The sequence below is a fragment of the Nannospalax galili genome, unplaced genomic scaffold (assembly GCF_000622305.1).
Source record: "Nannospalax galili isolate Female #2095 unplaced genomic scaffold, S.galili_v1.0 scaffold265, whole genome shotgun sequence".
In the NCBI taxonomy this organism is placed as follows: domain Eukaryota; kingdom Metazoa; phylum Chordata; class Mammalia; order Rodentia; family Spalacidae; genus Nannospalax; species Nannospalax galili.
Genome location: NW_008353747.1, coordinates 1735328 through 1755712, shown reverse-complemented (window position 1 = coordinate 1755712; position 20385 = coordinate 1735328). Strand labels below are relative to the sequence as shown.

Genomic DNA, 20385 nt, shown 5'->3' with positions numbered 1-20385 from the left:
CAGCTTACTGTGACACTTTTAGCCCCATTAATGGGCAGTTTCCTTGGGACGGCACTGGATTATGTTGCTACCAGTAGCTCTTCACCTCACACTACTCTTCACCTCTGCTATGCACATGGTAAGCCAAAGTTCTGGCCAGTTCAGTGTGCATTCAGCTTTTTGTTTGTGAAGATTTAAATTATCCATGCAAGAGAAACCTCAAATTATTAACATAAGGGAACTTTGGAACTCATTTTGAAAGTTCAATTCCTTCTAATAAACACTTCAGGGGCTGAAACAACGGAAAGGGGAGGATGTCACCCTGTGTTCTCTCTAATGCTAACCTTTGAGGGCATTGCCATAGACACCAGAGGAAGGCTGGGATGCACAATAGGGAGCGGAGGTGGGATGGGGCAGGCAGGCAGCTTTTACTATTTTTAATAATGGCAAGTGAAAGATCACCCAACAAAGAAGAGAAAATTCTCTCAACAAACATTAAAACAAAGAGCAAAACAAAAACGAGGAAGGATTCTCAGTTGCTTGGGCAGAAATACCAAAGACGCAGATTTTTCAAAAAAGGCTGGCGCTGGCGCGTGCAGCTCCGCTCTGCAGACACCAGGACTCCAAGATGGCGTCGCTCGTACCACTGAAGGAGAAGAAACTCATGGAAGTTAAACTGGGAGAGCTGCCAAGCTGGACACTGATGCGGGATTTCACCCCCAAAGGCATTGTTGGAGAATTTCAAAGAGGTTATGACCGGTACTACAACAAGCACATCAACGTGAGGAAAGGGAGCATCTCCGGTGTCAACACGATCCTGGCGGCCTATGTGCTCTTCAGCTACTGCATTTCTTACAAGGAACTCAAAGAGGAGCGACTATGCAAGTACCACTGAAGAGGGGCTGGTGTGGAATGCAGTGCACTCCTGGACATGACCACCTGCCCAGCTCCATCAATGAAGAGTCCAACCAAGGCTGGATCTTTCTATATCCTGACTGAGAACTAATGTCCAATAAAGGCAACTTGGTTCCTATTTTTTAAAAAAAAGGCTTTAGAACCTCTGTTAGATCTGTAAACTTGAACCTAGAAAGCCACTATTTCCACCCCTGAATTTGGCTCTTGTTCACACTGTCACTCATTATTTACTGTTTCTTTTTTTCTTCTTTTTAAAAATATTTATTATTTTTATTTTATGTGTATTGCCTCATGTATGTAAGTACACCTGTGTTGTGCAATGCCCAGAGAGGTCAGAAGAGGGCGTCAGATCCCCTGGAACCAGAGTTATGGATGTTTGCTAGCTGTTATGTGGGTGCTGGGAATCAAACCTGGATCCTCTGCAAGAGCAGCCAGTGCTCTTAATCACTGAGCCATCTCTCCAGCCCCTCTTCTTTTTTGAGACAGGGTCTCACTATGTAGACAAGACTGGCCTTGAACTCACAGAGATCTACCTGCCTCTGCCTCTCCCTCTGCTTCCTGAATGCTGTGGTCAATCTACATGCACCACCACGGCCAGTTACTAATGTGTCTTACTCTTATGATCTGCACACATTTCCCTCATTCATTCATTAAACATGAATGTACAGAAGTGTTCAAGTGGGTATAGCAATATGCTAATTCCTATGAATGAACCAAAAGCACAAGGACATGATCCCGGAAAATGACTCAGAAAGGAGGCAGGATCTGGGGAGATGGCTCAACAGGTACAAGCACTTGCTCCACAAACATGAGGACCTGAATTCAAATCCCTAGTACCCATGTAAAAAGGGGTGGTATGACTACTAAGTACCTGCTGGGGAGTGGGCAGAGGCAGGAGGATCTCCAGGGCTTGCTGGCTGCCAATCTAGCTCCAGGTTCAGTGAGAGACCCTGTCTCAAGGGAACTGGAGGTGAAGAGTGATAGGATGGGTCGCCAATGTCTCCTCTGACTTACATGTGCACGTGCACCCATACCCGCACATAACTATAAACCAAACACATATACCACACACACTCAAACACACAAGTTAAAGATATATATTTGAAGAAGAGATATGTCTTAGTTCAGTAGTCTTAATCTGGCAGAGGGGGAAGGTGGACTGGGCACTCTGAATGGGGGAGGGGTGGCATGAGAAAGGACAGGGCACTTAGCACTAGCTTGCTAAATTCAACAGATCCCAAAGAGATCTGCTTTGCATCCTGGGCTTTGGTAGGGCTTGCAGGAGCTAAGAGCCACCTCCTGAGTGCGTGGTGCACAGCTTTAAATGCTGGCTGGAAGACCCTGACTTCACACTGTGGACCACGGTTTCTCTTTCTTTTCTTCCTCCTCCTTCCCATTGAAAATCTCCATTAGACCAGATAAAAGGAATCCTGAGACACTGTTACCACCATTCCATTTACAAGCTGCTTTTACTGCCCCCACCCCAGCCTTATTAATACAAGAAACGAATTTCACATTTCATAGCATTGGTAGTGGGTTTTGGTATATTCAGAGTTTAGGTAACCAAACCAGTAAGCAATTTTAGAGTATTTTTATCACAAACAGAAACCCTGCACCTCAGCATCTCCACGCCCCCTTCCCTGCTCTCTCTCCAGAGCCCCAGCACTATGTACTCACTCATCGCTTCCAGTCACTAGTGATTTGTCTATTCTGGACACTTCACATGAATGGAATCATGTAACACATGATCTTTTAAAATAACATTTTTATTTTATAGGCAGGCAGATCTCTGTGAGTTCCAGGACAGCTGGGGCTACAGGGAGACCATCTCAAAAAGACCAAAAAAAAAAAAATTTTTTTTTATATACATATATATATATAATTAATTCTCTGAGAATTTCAAAGTATTTTGATCATGCAACCCATCTTCTCCCAGATCCACCCCCACCTCCCTACCCACCCAAACTGGTGTCCTCTGTTTAGGGTGGGGGCCCACGCAGGGTCTCCTTTTCCCAGCAGCTGTTCACTGCCAAAAGCTCCTCAGGGTGGGATTTCAGGCCTACCTCCCCCTCCATGCTGGGATTCTGTCTGGCTTGAGCCTGTTCAGGTCTTGTGCATGCTGTCACAAGCACTGTGAGTTCAAATGTGCAGCTGCTCTTTTCATGACTGGTCTCTTTCCCCTATGGGAATGTCTTTAAAGTATTTCATTGGTTTTTATTGCTGAGTAGCACTCAACGGCACAGACACACTACATTTTATTTGTCCAGTCACTTTTATAAGTCATCCACTGATGGGATTTCAGGTTCTTCCCACTTTTCACCTACATGAATAATGTTAGAATATTCATTTTTTATGAAAATGTTTTCATTTCTCTTGGAGATGTATATCCACACCCACATACTCCCAGGAGTGGAATTGTTGGGTCATATGCTAAGTCTATCTTTGTAAGAAAATGCCCAAACTGTCATTACTCATTTTACATTTCCACCAGCAGTGTACAGAATTCCAACACCCCCATCTTTTCTAATGCCTGTTACTGTTATTTCTATTGTTATGCCATCCTAGTGGGGGTGAAGCAGTATCAGACTGCGGTTTGATGTACATTTCCCTGGGGACTCCTGGTGGTGTGTGCCAGTCACTTGTACTTTGAGACAAGGTTTCACTCTGTATGTGGCTCAGGTTAGCCTTAAACTTATAACCCTCCTGCCTCAGTCTCCTTGGTCAAGAGCACACATCACCACACGTGGTAGCAGGAATTTTTACAGAACAAGAAAGCAGAACTCATAAAGGAAAAAGGTAGCAACATAACATTCAGATGCCTATTCACTGAAGATGGTTCACAAAGACAACATGAGGAAGCCAAGATGAGCAGAAAAGATGTAAGTCAACTGATATGGGGGGAGTCAAATGACACAAACACTCAAAGTACGGGAGAAAACTGTCATAACAAAACCCTTTCCTCATACAATTAACATGTGCTTAATTAAAAAACTCAGAGGACAGCCATTACACACTTGCCAGATCGACAAAGATGAGAGAGTATGGTAATACTAAGCATTGGTAAGGGTACACATCAACTTGAACTTGGCATTCTCAAGTAGAAACTGAGAACAGCCATACTATATTATGGGCCAGCAACTCCACCCCTAAGTTCATATTCCTACATGTTTTATAGTGTACATTAATGTTTAAGAGTATGCCAGGATACTTAGGACTGTTCACTGCTGCTGTTAGAGGCCTGAACTGAAAGGCAATCTAAGTATCTACCAATAGATACAACAGAAAAATAGCTTGTGGCATATTCATATCATACAACATTGTATGAAAATTATAAATGAGACTGGGTGTGGTGGCACAAGATTTTAATCACGGCACTCGGGAGGCAGAGGCAGGCATATCTCTGTGAATGAGGCCAGCCTGGTCTACGTAGAGAGACCCTATCTCAAAAAAAAAAAAAAAGTAAAATGAATAAATGGCAACAATTTAAACAAACACGAATAAATCTCACAATCTGTTGCAAGAAATAAGACACAAAATAAAATGATCAATATGATTCTACTCCATAATTCAAAACAAGGAAAACTTCTGGAGCACAGTGGCACACGCCTGTAATCCTAGCATGCAAAAGGCTGAGGCACCTGGGCTACAGACAAGTTCAGTTAGCCTGCACTATATAGCAAGTTTGAGACAAACTTTGGCTGCACAGTGAGACCCTGCCTCCAAAAACATAGAAGCTAACAAAGAACACTAACACTTTTCTCCATTTCCCTTCAGAGCTGGGCGTGGTGCTGATTATAATTTTTAAGTCATTCAAATTCCAAAGGTGACAAGCCAGTGAATGAAAGCAGCCTAGCCACTCCTCCAGAGGCTAGGCACTTTGTACTGGGATCCGGCTTCCTTCTCCCCAGTGCTAAAGCCATCTGGAAGAACTGGAGGGCCAGGATGCATCATTCTTATGGCTGGGTTCCCTGGACACAGTGACAGTTAACTGTGCTGTCATGACTGGGAGACATGCCGCGTACACAGCCCAGGGTGAATACCACAGGCCAAATGCCTGCGAGATGTAAAGAACTGACTCCAAGAGCTACCACTGTGCTTCCAAGCACAAAAGCACACAGACTTAAGTCGAGGAAAAGACTCAGTGTTGCATTCAAAGGGTCAAGTAAATACACGTTGTAGCACCAATAGATAAATGCTGAGGACAGCAAGCGGCGGGCAGTGCTGAAGCCAGAGCCTCCGAAGAATTCCTTATACTACAGGTGAATCAAGTAAATCCAGCTACACTTACCTGAGGTGTGTTACCTGACAAGCAACCATTACAAAGAATGATGATGTGGAGCAGCTGGGGAAGACATCTCATATCTTATAAAGGGTAAAAGCAGCAAGTGAAATTGCATATGTTGGCCAGACATGGTGGTGCACGCCTTTAACCCCAGCACTCGGGAGGCAGAGGCAGGCAGATCTCTGAGTTCCAGCCTGGTCTACACAATGAGTTACAGGCCAGCTGGGGCTATAGGGAGATCATGTTCCAAAAAGAATCCCCCCAATTGCATATGCTGAATAAAATCACGGGAAACATGCACAGGAAAGAAAAAGGAAAGGTTTCAAAATGATGTTAGTCAGAGGTAGGATGACATTTTGAATATTTATAAATCTCTTGTTCTCCAATCCTATGCTTACATTAATCTATAGTTAATTTTTTTTCAAACATAAAGATGTTAAGATATCACCTTTTGAGTAGGGTGTTGAGACAAATTGGTCAACTCTTACTCATCCTGCCTCAGTCTCCCAAGCACTGGGATTACAGGTGTGCACCACATGCCTAGTTTAAAACATCCTCTCCAGCAATAAGAACTAAAACACTCAGCAGTCATTTTCAGATAATTCTCTGGTATCAGAGTCATTTTTTTAAAGTTTATATTCTTCACTGTTTATTACCAATAGAAAAAGTTTTATGACTACAGATTCAAAGTTAATATGGTAAATATCCTAAAAAGTTACTGAAGACAAAAAAAGTCATAGCAGAAAAAACTGTTAAGGGCTGGTGAGGTGGCTCAATTGGTGAAGTGCTTGCCTTGAAAGCACAAGGACCTGTGTTCAATTCCCCAGAACCTACTAAAAAAGTCAGGTGTAACGCCAAGTGTTTGTAATGCCAGCCCTGGGGAGGCAGAGACAGGTAGGTCCTTGGGGCTTGTGCAACAGGCAGCCAGGCCTAATGGGAGAGTCCAGGTCCCAGGGAGAGACCTAGTGTTAAAAACAAAACATCAAAAAAAGTGGACAGCACTTCAGGAACCATACCCAATGCTGTCCTCAGGCTTATACATGTGTACACATACATGTGCACCCACCACAGAGAAATATGCACACATGCCCATGAAGACACACATGCACACACATGAAATTAGTTAAACTGGATATTCACCCACACAGCAGAAGCCATGGGGTGGAACCATCCTCTTTATGTGGCCTGTGGTCATTTATTTCTCCACACATAAGTGGCTCTTAACGTAATTTGTTAAGTCTCTTTCCCACCCCCAACACCCTGGTTGGTTAACATTTGTCTGCAGGCTGAAATAGCAATTTCAATGCTTTTTTCTTGATATAGAGCAGAAAACTAATTTGAACCATATGTCCATCATCCAGGATAGTTTAAATACCAGAGGTTGCTATCAATTTTGAGCCTTGAAATTCCTGGTTGTAGACAAGATGAGGAGCTGGAGGCCACATGAGGTAGAGATCCTGATCCTGAAAATAAGTGTACTATTAGCTGGATATGTGAAAAGTAGAAGAGGAAAGGAGGGCGAACAGGTGGCACTCATTTAAAATCAGGACAACTGCGAAGGGAGTTTTCTTGCTTGGTCCACCACTTCAGAGTAATACTGGGCTTCTTGGCTGACCAAGGAACAATCCAAAACATATGTACACAGACTAGGTATGTCCTCCATCCAGTCTCAATGTTCTCAGTGCTTGTGAGGAGACAGAGTGCCAAGCAGTTGACAGCTACCACCTCTAGGGAGACCTGGGCTTCATTTCCTTGTTATGAGATGGAAGAAAACAGTATGGGAGTATGTGGTAGGAGGAAGGAGTCAACCAGGAGTATATTCATCCATCTAAAATGACCAGCCTCACCAGGAAGCACTGGGACAAAGTCCTTCATCTTTGTCAAATCTGAAAGCTTTTCAGAACTCACTCAAAATGGTGATCGCAATTAGGGACAGAGACCCCAAAGTAGAAACAGTTCTGGCCCTTGAATGACTTCTCAATGGACTCACAGGGGATGTGGTGTCTTTGCTAGAGAAGACTCAAAGAAGCAGAGATCAACACCAATGAAGAAATTACATAAATTAGAATTAAGTGTTACATGGGAGCTGGAGAGATGGCTCAGCAGTTAAGAGCAGGCTGCTCTTGCAGAGGACCTGGGTTCGACTCCCAGCACCCACATGGCGGCTAACAACCATCTGTAACTCCAGTACCAGGAGATCTGATGCATTCTTCTGACCTCCACAGGCACTGCATGACATGGGTCCATTTACACACATGCAGGCAATACATTTATACACATTAAATAAAAAATAATAAATAAATAAAAAGTGTTACATAGGCTGTTAAGATGGAACAGGACAGGGAAGGGAACTAATTCTGTTATTTGAATAAAATATTACTGCTCATCAATTGTTTGACCCAAAGGCTTTTTTTCTTTTCACTGAACATGATGGTAGTCAGCCAAATGGATCTCAATATTATGGGAATGATGAAGGATGAGTTTCAAAGTTCCCAGGAATCACAATATTAATTCACTCTTAAAAACAGGTCTTGGGAAGTCTTCAGTATTTAGCAATCACTCCAACCCCTGAACTTCCTGACTAGAAGCTAATAAAGAAGTAATGGCAAAAGCTACTGACTCAGAGTCTGAAGAAAATTCATGGGGGGTGGGGGTGTCAAGAAATCAGCTTGGGGGGGGGGAGTGGACTGACCTTCATAGTTCTGGGGGCATTTGGATTGGCCTTTCCAGTGATTGGGGGCAGGGTTTGGATTAGTCTTCACAGTGAAGGGTGGTTTGGAATGGCCTTTACAGTAATGGAGAGTTTGGAATGGCCTTTACAAGGATGAACTTAGTAGTTTTACCAAACACATTAGCAGGCAGGATCACTGAATTCCCTACCTTTAAATGAATAACCCAATCTCTACTCTATCATAGACAGCACTACCCCAACCCTTCTCATAAAAACCCAAAGCCATGCCAGGCATGGTAGTTCACATTTTTTTTTTTCGGTCTTTTTGAAACAGGGTCTCTCTGTAGCCTCAGCTGTCCTGGAACTCACTATGTAGACCAGGCTGGCCTTGAACTCACAGAGATCCGCCTGCCTCTGCCTCCCAAGTGCTGGGATTAAAGGTGTGCACACCACCTCTCCCCACCCTGTAGTTCACACTTTTAATCCTAGCATGGAGGCAGAGACAGAGGCAGGTGGACCTCTGTGAGACTGACACCAGCCTCATCTACATAGACAGTTCTAGGTCAGCTGGAGCTACAGGGAGACCCTGTCTCAAAACAAAGCAAAACAGAACACTCAATAAAATCCCAAAGCCTTTAAAAAAAGTCCTCCCCAACACAGACTCTCTATATGAAACTCAGAAATAAGTAGATATAAAAAGAGAGGGCTGTAATGGGACACTTTCTGTAAGACATGCATAGCATATCCACTCTAGAATTCTTGAAAATAGTAATGTGTACTATTACAGTCCCAATTTCAAATCATACCAAGTAGAAGTTCACTCAATCAAGTACTTTGAATACCGACAGGTAAACATATTATTCAAAGTTTTGGCTTGCCTTTGTAAAGCAACCAAAGCCTCCTTAAGTTTTCAACAGAAACTAAAGATACCAAATAAAAACATATATGTAGACACAATAATCTTTTTCAAATTAAGAAATTAAGACATATGGGGCCAGCAAGATGGCTCAGTGAAGGGAGGCCACTTGTTCTCCAAGTCTGAAAACCTGAACTTGATCCCTGGAAAACACATAAAGGTGGAATTAGAAAACCAACTCCACAAAGTTGTCCTCTGACTTCCACAAGTGTGCCATGGGATGTGTATCCACACACATACATCATGAATACACACAACAAACTAAATTTAAAAAGACATAATATGATAAGTAAAAGCCTACTTTTCAAAAAAGGAAGGCAGAATTATCAATTAGGCAGCTCTAAGATGTTGCCTGGGAGCTACGAGCAGGTAAATAAATAAGTAAATAAATAAATAGATAGATAGATAGATAGATAGATAGATAGATAGGTAGATGATAGATAGATAGATAATAAATAAATAAGTAAATAAATAAATAAATAAATAAATAAATAAATAATAAATCCTCTTTTAAGTCCACGTTAACAGAATAAACATAATTCACACAGAACAGGCACCAGAGAGGTAACCCATCTGAAAAGTAAAGATTTTCAGTGTTTTGATGGAACAAAATGTGTTCTCAGAAAAATATGAACAAGACAGACATGGTCCTTTTCCTCAATGGAGATTAGTCCAGAGGGTGAGACATACATGAAACAGTTATACTATATAATCATTATCATCTTTTGACTTTATGACAAAATTCATGGGACAACTGGCATATAATAGGAACTTTCATAAAAAAGATTCTATCAAGAGTTCAAGAGAATCTTAGCCCAGGGAGGTGGTGTGTGCCTGTAATCCCAGCACTTGGGAGGCAGATCCAGAGGATCTCTACAAGTTCCAGGCTAGCCTGAACTACAGAGTGAGAATTTGTCTCAAAAAAACCAAAACCAACCAAACAAAAATCAAAACAGCCAGGTGTAGTGGCACAGGCCTTTAGTCCCTACACTTGGGAGGCAGAGGCAGGCAGATCTCTGTGAGACTGAGGTCATCTGGGTCTCCATATGGAGTTCCAGGCCAGTCTGACTACAGGGAAACCCGGTCTCACAAAAACAAAAGAAAAAAACTTCCCAAGAAAAAACTTAAAAATAGTTTTGTCATTTTTGCATGACTTATGAAGAACTGACCTAAAATAAAAGACATTTTATTTTATAGTAGTACATTAATTAAAACTTTATTTAGATCATATGTATAGCACATGCCTGAAATCCCAGCACTAGGAGGTGGAGACAGAGGGTCAGAAGTTCAAGCCAATCTCAGGGTTGCAGAGAATTCAAGGACAGCCAAGAGCACATGAGAGTCTGTTTCAATTTTCCTTCCTCCTCAAAAAAGAAAAAGCTTATTTAAGGGAACCAGACAAGGTGGAACACACCTGTAATCTCAGAACTCCAGGGGCTGAGGCAGGAGGATCTTGACCAGCTAGCTTCCCTTACAAAAAAAGACAAAAAAAGGCCTATCCCCTCAGAAATAAAGGATACCATATGACCCAGTCATACTACTCCTTGGCATATACTAAAGGACTCATCCTACTGCAGAGATACTTGTACAGCCATGTTTGTTGCTGCTCTTTTCATAATAGCTAAGAAATGGAAACAACCTAAATGTCCCTCAACTGATGAAAATGTGGTACATTTACACAATGGAGTTCTACTCAGTGATAGACAAAATCATTAGATTTGCAGGTAAATGGATGGAACTAGAAACCGTTATGCTACATGAAGTAACACAGACTCAGAAAAACAAGCAACATGTGTTGTCTCTCATTTGTGGATCTTAGCTCCAAATTTTCATATGTGAGTATATATCCTGACGTAACTGCAGGAGCAAGGAAAATGGAAAGGAATCGTGAGGACAGAGGGAAAGAAGGAGCTGGAGAGAGGAGGGATAGTAGGAGACAGTTGTTACAAAGGGGTAAAATGGAGGTATTTAACTGAGAAATGAGGAGGGAGGGTTATACAAGGAATCATGGGGGTAAAGGGGAAGAAGGCGCTCAAGAGAGTAGGTTTACTAGGAAATAGGTATTATTAAGGGGGAATTAGGGAAAATGGGGGTACTTTAACTGGGCAGGAGGAGGTGGGGTTTGACAGAAGAGAGAGAGATATAAATAATGCTTAGGTGATGTGAAAATCCAGAAGGAAATGTATTAATTCAAAAACCTACTGAAAAATATGCAATATCTGTACCTGAGTAGCTGAAGGCTATATAACAAGAAACACAGTGCCAGACAGCAGAAACCTCCCTTCGAGTTGTTTGTCAGGGTAGTCTAAGAGACTCCAAAAATAACACAGATGACTGCCACAGTCCTTGGTTTCTTCCCAGAACTTGAAGGTAAGACCCTACTGCTGAAGACAGTATATAACTTCAGACATAGGACTTGGACCAATGGAGCTAGGATTGACCTGGAGTCCTCCTCCCTGAAGACTAGCTCTTATAGTTTCAGAGGATATTGGGTAAGCCACTAAGGGAGAAAAATCAATCAAAGGTCCAACCCCAGCCATAACACCTAATAACCATAAAAATGACCAGCACAGCAAACTATCTCTATCGGTGCAGTAGTGGCACTTTTAAGAGTAATCAACAACTATCGAATTGGACTTAAAGCCTGTTCAGTGTGGGGGAACTCATGAGTGGTTCTATAAAACAGTCGGAGAGGTCATAGACAGAGAAAGCCCTGTAATTGTCACATCCCTAAATATCCCTATTACTGTATGATAAATATGTATCCTTATAGTCACAGACACCACTCTGTCATCACTCATCAAAGAAGCTTGTTTTTGTAACACATGGAGACTAGAGTTCCAGAACTGGTCAAACAGAGAATAAATGTCTGTGAAATGCCCAGCAATAAATGATACATCTACAATGAGATATCTATATTTAAGGCTCATAGAACATAGTGGAACAGGTGATAGAATACTAACGTACCTCTCAACTCTCACAAGTGAAGCCTCCTCATACAACAGAGTACGATGAACACAGAAGGCCACAACTGGCCAAAGTGTAAATAATAAGAGACTGCAGAGTGTGTGTCCCTGGACAGCAATCATATTAAACCTCACCCACTCAGGACTCAGGGAACCTTGTGGAAGACTGACTGAAAAAATTGTAAGAGCAGGGATAATGGATGATCACAAGGAAACAGTTTTCCAGGCTTCTGGGAACTTGCTCATGAATTTACAGCAATGGTGACAGCATGTGTAAGACCCATGCAAACTCAAACCAGACAATAACCCAGCACAGAACTGGGGAAATAGGCAGGAAGTCCCAGCCTTAGCTAATTACTGCTGGGCAGGGGAGAGTTGGTCTTCTTTAAGGGAGTGACACTAGACAGGCTGAACAGGCTCCAGTGGATGGACTCAGGCCAAGTGACACCTGGGGACACAAACTTAACATATATGACATATGGGGGGTGTGGACAGGGGAAGGGGTCTAAATATGATTAAGATCTATTGTATAAAATGCATTAAAATTCAGTAAAAATATATATTGAAAAAAAGTACAATGAGAACACTAAAGCATCATGCCTAGAGATGAGAGCACCTTCCACCTCAAGTTAGTGAAGACTTTAAATATGAAAACTGAGTTATCTTGAATAACAGGTAGAAGCATTTGTAGACATTATAGTTTTGGCTTCAGACTGCTACAATAAAGAAAATGTCACAATAAAAAAAAAGAAGGAAGGAAGGAAGGAAGGAAGGAAGGAAGGAAGGAAGGAAGGAAGGAAGGAAGGGAGGGAGGGAGGGAGATAGGGGGCTGGTGAGATAGCTCAGGCATTAGGAGCACTGGCTGCTCTGGCAAAGGAGCCAGGTTTGGTTCCCAGCACCCAGCTAACAACTGTCTGTAACTCCAGATCCCGGGAATTAGACACTCTCTTCTAACCTCCATGAACATTGCACAACAAGAGTACACTTACATACATACAGGCAATACACTCATACATACAAAAATAAAATTAAAGTAATAATTTTTTTTAAAAAATGAAAAGTTCTTTATGAGTTTAAAGACAAACTCCTATTTCTTCATTTTAAAAGTAACATAAGGGGCTGGAGGGATGGTTCAGCAGTTAAGAGCACTGGCTGCCCTTACAGAGGACCTAGGTTAGATCCCCAGCACACACATGGCAGCTAACAACTGTCCATAACTGCAGTTCTTGGAGATTTGACACCCTCTTCTGACCTCCACAGGCACTGCAAGACATACCCATACACATAAATACACGCATACACATAAAATAAAAATTATAAAATAAAAGTAACACACTAATTTCTAATGGTTTGCTTAGAAACCACATATATATTGAATTAGCTAAATATAGGTGAAAACTTTTAATAACCTGGCATTTAAAGTGCATATATTTTTACCTAAAAGCCAAATTTGCTTATTTGAATTATTTTCATGTTTTGTTTTTTAAATAATAAAATGGATTATCAAGTTTTAGGCTATTTTTTGTAATTATTTCTTTGCAAATATGTACAGTGCACATTTATATTTTATTGTAATGTGTCTATACAGTACACATATTTAGATATACAGATATACACGTATATAAGATTTCTATGTAGAATGTCTATATTATGTATTTGTCTATATTCACATTTTTTAAAAACCTGGCTTTTGAGACCTTAGAAACACACCTTTATATGCTATGTAAGAATTATGATCAAAGGAAGATGATTCATAAATTTGGTGTCTATCTTGAAGCATTGCCGAATTAATCATTTTATTCTCATTAGTTTGATTTTCAATGTTTGTGTTCCTTATACCTTATATAGTCTAATGGTTCCTAACAGATATAAATTTAACAAAATAGAATGAAAGTCTACCTCCTAGTGAAAATTATATGACAGCCAAGTACTTCAACTGAGCACTAAACGGGATAAGGGCCAAGTCGCTCATTAGCTGCTTGCTAGCAGGGAGACACTTGATCTATACTCAGAAGTGCTCAAGGAGGGTGGGAAAACTTATATAAACACCTCATTTATTAACTCCTAAAACACAGAAAAGGCAAGAGCAATCACTATCATTTGGAGGCAGAGGATGGCTGAGGCAGGGTCTCATGTAGCCCAGACTAACCTTGAACTAGCTACGTGGCAGATGATGTCCCTGCACTTCTGATTCGGTTTCCGTTGGAACTGCAGATGTGTGCCTGGCACTCTCTCCCTTCCCTCTCCACCATCTCCCCCTTTTTCCTTGGTGGTAACAAGTATCAAGTCCAGGGTCCTGAACATGCTAGGCAGATGCTCTACCCCTGAGCCATATCCCTAGCCCTTCACTATCCTTTTCAAAGAAACAACTCTCCAGCACGATGAGAAGCTGAGACTCAGAAATCACTCGTTCAGAAAATATTCTGTTACTGTGTGAGGGTGTTATAATTAATGGTGGTTTGTGTGTAGCCTGAGCAAAGAGTTAAAGGTCACATATGCCAGGATGCTTTTGAAGCCTAGATGAAATTCCCAGGCCTCCTATTAGCAAACTGGCTTTTTCTGCTTGACACTGAAAAACAGATACCCTTCTGCTGGTTCTTACATTTTAGGAGAAATGGTAAAGTGTACTTCTAGACCAATAACAATGAGAATGAGATTCTGGACTAATGGAGACTTTTCACTAATATTCTGCCACCTTGCATGAGAAATCAGTCTTATTCTTTCTCTCTTTTTTGAAACAGGGTCTCCCTGTAGCCCCAGCTGACCTGGAACTCACTATGTAGACCAGGCTAGCTTTGATTTCACAAAGATTCACCTGCTGGGACTAAGGGTATGTGTTACCATACCCAGCAGCCTTATTCTTTTTTGGCATTCCTTTTTAAAAAGTTATTTTTATTTATTATTTGTATGTGTGAACATACATGAAAGCATGTATATTCACATACATCCCTGGATGCCCAGCAACCCTTTAAGTGTATTCCAAATTTTATACAACACAATTGTGCTGGATAGCTTTAGTGTCAACTTGACACACCTGGGTTGAGGGAGCCTCAACTGGGGAATTGCCTCTATTGGACTGGCCTGTGGCCATGTCTGAGGGGCATCTGCTTGATGAGTAATGTGGGAGGGCCCAGCCCACTGTGTGTGGTACCACCCCTGGGCAGGTGGCCTTGTGTTGCATAAGAAAGCAGGATGAGCAGGGGCCAGGGGAGCAAGCCAGTAAGCAGAGTTCGTCCATGGCCTGTGCTCCAGCTCCTGCCTCCAGGTTCCTGCCCTGAGTTCCTACCTTGGGCTCCCTGATGAACTGCGACCTGGAAGTTGTAAGCTAAATAAACCCTTTCCTCCCCAAGTTGGTAGTGGTCAGAGTGTTTTGTCACAGCAGTGGAGAAACAAACCAGGACAACAATACAGACTTCTTTCAAGTTAAGAATGAGTAGGCATGTTAGTTCCTTCCCAATATCAACTTGTAGCTGAGGAGCTTACAATTCTGTTAGAAAAAATTAGCAAAACATGGACTTGGATAGACTGAGCACATCCTCCAATAAACTAACACTGAAGATGGATAAATTATCAATGTTCCTGAAAATGTCCCGGATTTGAAACCATAGCTTTGTGTTCCCCTAACTTCTTTCCATTATCACTTGATTGCTTGAGTGTTTTCAAAATTGTCATTTTCTGCAACTCTAATTAGACAGTAGAAATTTTTCATTTTTGTTTTAGGTATTATCGACTAAGAAGTGACCTGGCTTTAATGTGACTTACATTTGTTCATATTTTAATTGATGAGCAGTAACTCCATGTTTTTCCGGGTGTGAAGTGATGCGATACAAGCATGTACACACTGTAAAATGATTCAATCGGGCTAATTAACGCCTCCATGGCCTCACATCCCTAACAACCTGCCTTTTACTAAATGCTATGTCCAATGTGGCCCAGAGGCAGAAGGCAATTTAAAAGCTTGAGCTGCTGGTGGGGCAGGAGCGTATGCCCCCTCCACCCTTTTCCCTCAGCTAAGCTCCTCTCTCCCAGGGGCAGAGGAGGCAAAGCTCACAGGGTTCCCTTCTCACAGTTTTTCTTGGCCCAAGGCTTCAAAAACAGAAGCTCCCATTTCTGCATCCCTCTCCTTTTCTATTCTAAACTTCCAATTCCCTCGTTTTCCAATTATCCCCCAAATAAGGGACTTATAATTAATAGAGACTAGCATGGCAATCCCAGAGGCTGAAGAAAAGTAACAAAAGTCAATGTGCACAAACTAGAAGTTTGTGCAAGAGGAATCTGTTGTTAAGGAAAAAATTATCTGAGTTTCTCAAGCTGCTGTATGTTGACATATTCTCAGGAATGAAGCTTCGACGTGCCAAGAGAATAAAATCTGCATGTTAAGTAGAATACATCTCAATGGAACATCAGCTTTCAATATTAAACTAAGTTAACAATTTCAATATTAAAACAAGTAGAGATATAAAGTTGAATGGAACATAAAATATGCATGAATTTTAACGTTGAAGCATAGGATGAAAAGTTGTTTAAAGTACATCGTTTTAGGGTATGCAATCAATCCTTCAGTTACCCAGCCTGTACAAGCTTTTTCCTCTCTGTGTGGGGACCACAGTGGAAAAATCTGAGGAGATTTTTGTTGGTAGTGTAGCTGTGGTGAGGCCCCGAAGCTCACAACTATTCTTGAACTTTTGCTTGGAATATTCAGTTTTCAAGAACATACTTATAACTTACAATCAAAACTGAGCAAAAATCTACTCGTTTGAATTTTAACTCTAGAATCTTTTCATACAAAATAAATCCACAGTATACCTGAAATATCTTTTGAATAACAGTATATTAATATTTTACTTGTAAAGCTCTAAGTATTAGGAATAAGATTTGGAAGAGATAATTTTAAGAGATATTTTCATTTTTAATTGTGTGTGTGTGTGTGTGTGTGTTTATGTGTGTGTATGGGCACGAGTGCAGGTGTCCTTAGAGTCTAGAACAGGGCATCTGATCCTCTGGACCTGGAGTTACAGGCAGTTTTGAGCCACACAACATGGGTGCTGGGAACCAAACTCTGCAAGAGCAGCACACAGTGCTAACCACTAAGCCATCTTCTGGCTCCTAGAAGAGAAACCTTTTCAGATTCTTTTATGACTATTTAAAAATTTAATTTATATGCATGTGTGCACGTGTGTGTGTGTGTGTGTGTGTGTGTGTGTGTGTGTGTGCGCGCGCGCAGGTGCATGAGCCTGTATACTTGTAGGAAACTAGAAGTGGGTGTCAGATCCCTGGAACTGGGATTACAGGTGTTTGCCAGGCTTGTTACATGGGTGCTGGGATTTGAACTCAGGTTCTCATGTCTGCAAAGCAAGCTCTCTTAACCACTGAGCCATCTCCTAAGACTCAACATACATCAGAGTCACTCAGCACCTTCTATGTGCGTGTCACATGCCAGTCTGGGGGCAGTGGAGTCCGTTATGAGGCTCAATTATAACTGATTTAGGAAGTCACAATGGTCTTCTGTGACTTTGAACTCTCTGGCCTGTCAGCTCAGAAGGTGTGCTGAATGATAAAGAATGTTGGTGTCAGAGAGTAAAATTTGAACTGATATGAACTCTGTGTTATTTCCTGGGACCACCAGGGTCAGTCTCAATAACCCCATGGTGTAGTGGTCCTCAGAAATCCAAAGTTTCCTACCTTGCTTTTCTTTGATAACATCTCAGTATACTCATAAAGGGAGTGAAAGGTCAGATGACTTAGGAAATGTTTTGATTTCTCACTTTTTTGGGGGGGGAGGGGGGAGGTCTTTTTAAGACAGGGTCTCCCTGCAGCCCCAGCTGTCCTGGAACTCACTATGTAGACCAGGCTGGCCTTGAACTCAGAGATCTGCCTGCCTCTGCCTCCTGAGTGTTGGGATTAAAGGCATACACCACCATGCCCAGCTATTTTCTCACTTTTTAAAAAACTCCATATTCTCACTCCTATGCATTAAGGTCAAAACTTTCCACTGTACCTTAAATCCATGCACTCTGGAAACGTGTTCCAAAACTGGCTTTTCTGTAGCTGCCCTTCAGGTCCTAGATATCCACTGACTGCCAACCAAAACAATAACACAGGAGTGGAAACTGTCTCACAGAGCTCACTCTGGGAGTCGACATTTAAAGGGGAAAGTTTCCAACTTCCTTAGGTTTAAAAAAAAAATAGTTTCCACAATTTCAAAACATTCCCATAACGTCTGAATATTTGAAAGAGCTTTTCTTTAGGGAGGAAGCCAACTACATTTCAGTTTTTCTTAGGCATTTTTTTAAAACATAGAAATCTCACTACTTAATCTTTCGGGACAAGATTTAAACTGCTTTCAAATAGCAGTTTATCAACCATTAAACAACAACCCAATCTCTATCTCAAACAAATATTTGACTGAAAGTCCCTTCTCCAGGCTCAGATCTGGCTGTTAATCCTGTCCTAGAAATCCTTCCTTGCATCTGCTGCCCCTTTCCACCTTCCTGTCTGCTCCCACCATCCTCATGTGTGACTGTCCACTCTGCAGCCTTCCTAACTGCTCCTACCACCTTCTGTCATCCCCCATCTTTTTCTTTCATCCATCCTGAAGTTAATTTATTATGCCTTATAGTCACGTAATTTCACAATCTAGTAAAAACTCTCCTGCTTTCCTATGCACCATTCCTATACAGAGAGAGAGAGAGAGAGAGAGAGAGAGAGAGAGAGAGAGAGAGAGCGAGCTAGCCTATGCCATGGCACATATGTGGAGATCAGAGGACAACTTTGGGAGCTGGTTCTCTCCTTTTACCATGTTTTGGGGACAGAGTCTCTTGATTCTGCTGTGCCGTGTACTCCAGGCTAGCTGGCCCACGAATTTCCTGGCCATCCTCCAGTCTCTGCCTCTCATCTCACCATAGGAGTGCTGGGATCACAGGTACAAGTCATCCCATACCTTGTTTGCAAATGTGCCATGCACAATCTGCTGCACTCATGCATGCTTCAGCTTCCCACTGGAACCAAAATAAGATCCCACATCCTGCCACGGGCAGCTGGCCTTTGCCACTGCTGTCGCCTGAACTCCTTCCACTTTCCCTCTTTTTAGCTCTAGTCATGCCGACCTTCCTCCTGTCAAGTTAGACTCGTCTCTCTCCGGCTTTGCATTGTCTTCCCTCAGCTTGGAAGGCTCTCCCTATCCTGACTGAAGCAGTATCTTCCTGACAAATCATCCCAACATACCCTCGACTGTATCCTTTTCACAGCCCTTATTAAGAGCTTATAGGCACTCCTCATGTCTAACATGAGAAGTAGACAGTATAGAGGACAGAGTATTTTTTAATTTCAATTTTTAAAATTTTATGTGTGTTAGTGTTTTACCTGTATTGCACATGTGTGCAATAGCCACAGAGGGCAAAAGAGGGATCCCCGGGATCTGAAATTACAGACAGCTGTTAACTGCCATGAGGATGCTGGGAACTGAACCCAGGTCCTCTGGAAAAGCAGCCAGTGTTCTTAACTGTTGAAGCATCTCTCCAGCCCCACAAAGAACAATTTTATCTGCTGTAATGTCCCTAGGGACTCAATCAGTGCACACAGCAGGTGCTTTACCAACAACTGCTGACTGGCTAAGGCTCTGGAATTTTCTCCTCTACCCTGATGGGCCCACCATCCTTCAAGCTTTACCTCAAATGTTACATCCTGAACAGGGCATTTATGTCTTTATTAGCATTAGCATGAAGTCTGGGTTAATAGAGCTCTGAGGACACAATAGGTATGTCTAATAAGTCGGGGCAAGGCAGCAAATGGTATAGTTATAGACCCTGTAGATCCACAGTGTCCTGGAATTTTATGAACTGCAGTGGTTGTTCAGCCTGTGGAATCCTATGGTAATCACACTGTACTATGATGGGTGACAAATCGTGGTGTGTCTAGTAATAACTCTTCTGTTGCATGCACTATAATTTGGCAGCTGCAGAAGAGACTAAATACCATCAGCCAGGGCTGCTTGCTGAAGCCAGGCTTTCAGGCTGCTTTATCTACCTGCTTCTCTACAGAACCTCACATATCTAAAGCATGGAAAGTAAAGGGTCAAAGGCTAGGAATCCTCATTTTTTCCCAGCATGAAACAAGTTTGTATGGACGCAGTTTATAAGGTAATTATGCCAGAAGATGAAGGAACTTTAATGTTTTCTAATAAGCTATATGTACATGTCAAGTGTGGCAAAATTAAGTGATGCATGTGAAGATGCTCCGTGAAACATAATTCTGGTATTATTTAACAGTCAGAGGTCTAGATGTTTGTTGCCCCATGAAGTGTGAATCCTCACAGGCAGGAGGCAAGTTTCCCACTTTTGATTGCTCTTTTGTGCTACCTGAGCACAGAGACTTTTTAAACACTGGGCAAGATCGCAGATAACAACTACAAATCTTTAGTTCTTGACTTTGTAACTCTGCCTTTCAGCAACAGGATCCTTTATTCTGAAAATGACTGATCCTGATTCTGTATTAGTCATGATAAAAATATCTCTTAAAGGGGCTGGAGAGATGGCTCAGTGGTTAAGAACACTGACAGTTCTTGCAGAAGACCCGGGTTCGAATCCCAGCATGCACATGGCAGCTAACAACTGTCCATAACTCCAATTCCAGGGGATCCAATGGCCTCTTCTGTCCT

General features: G+C 42.0%; 1 protein-coding gene and 1 pseudogene across 5 annotated transcripts in view; one reads left to right on the top strand and one right to left on the bottom strand.

The window, feature by feature from the left end:
* Sik3 (SIK family kinase 3) overlaps nt 1–20385 on the bottom strand; it is a 260278-nt gene that overhangs the window by 59312 nt on the left and 180581 nt on the right. The window lies entirely within an intron of this gene.
* LOC103748322 lies at nt 576–889 on the top strand (annotated as a pseudogene).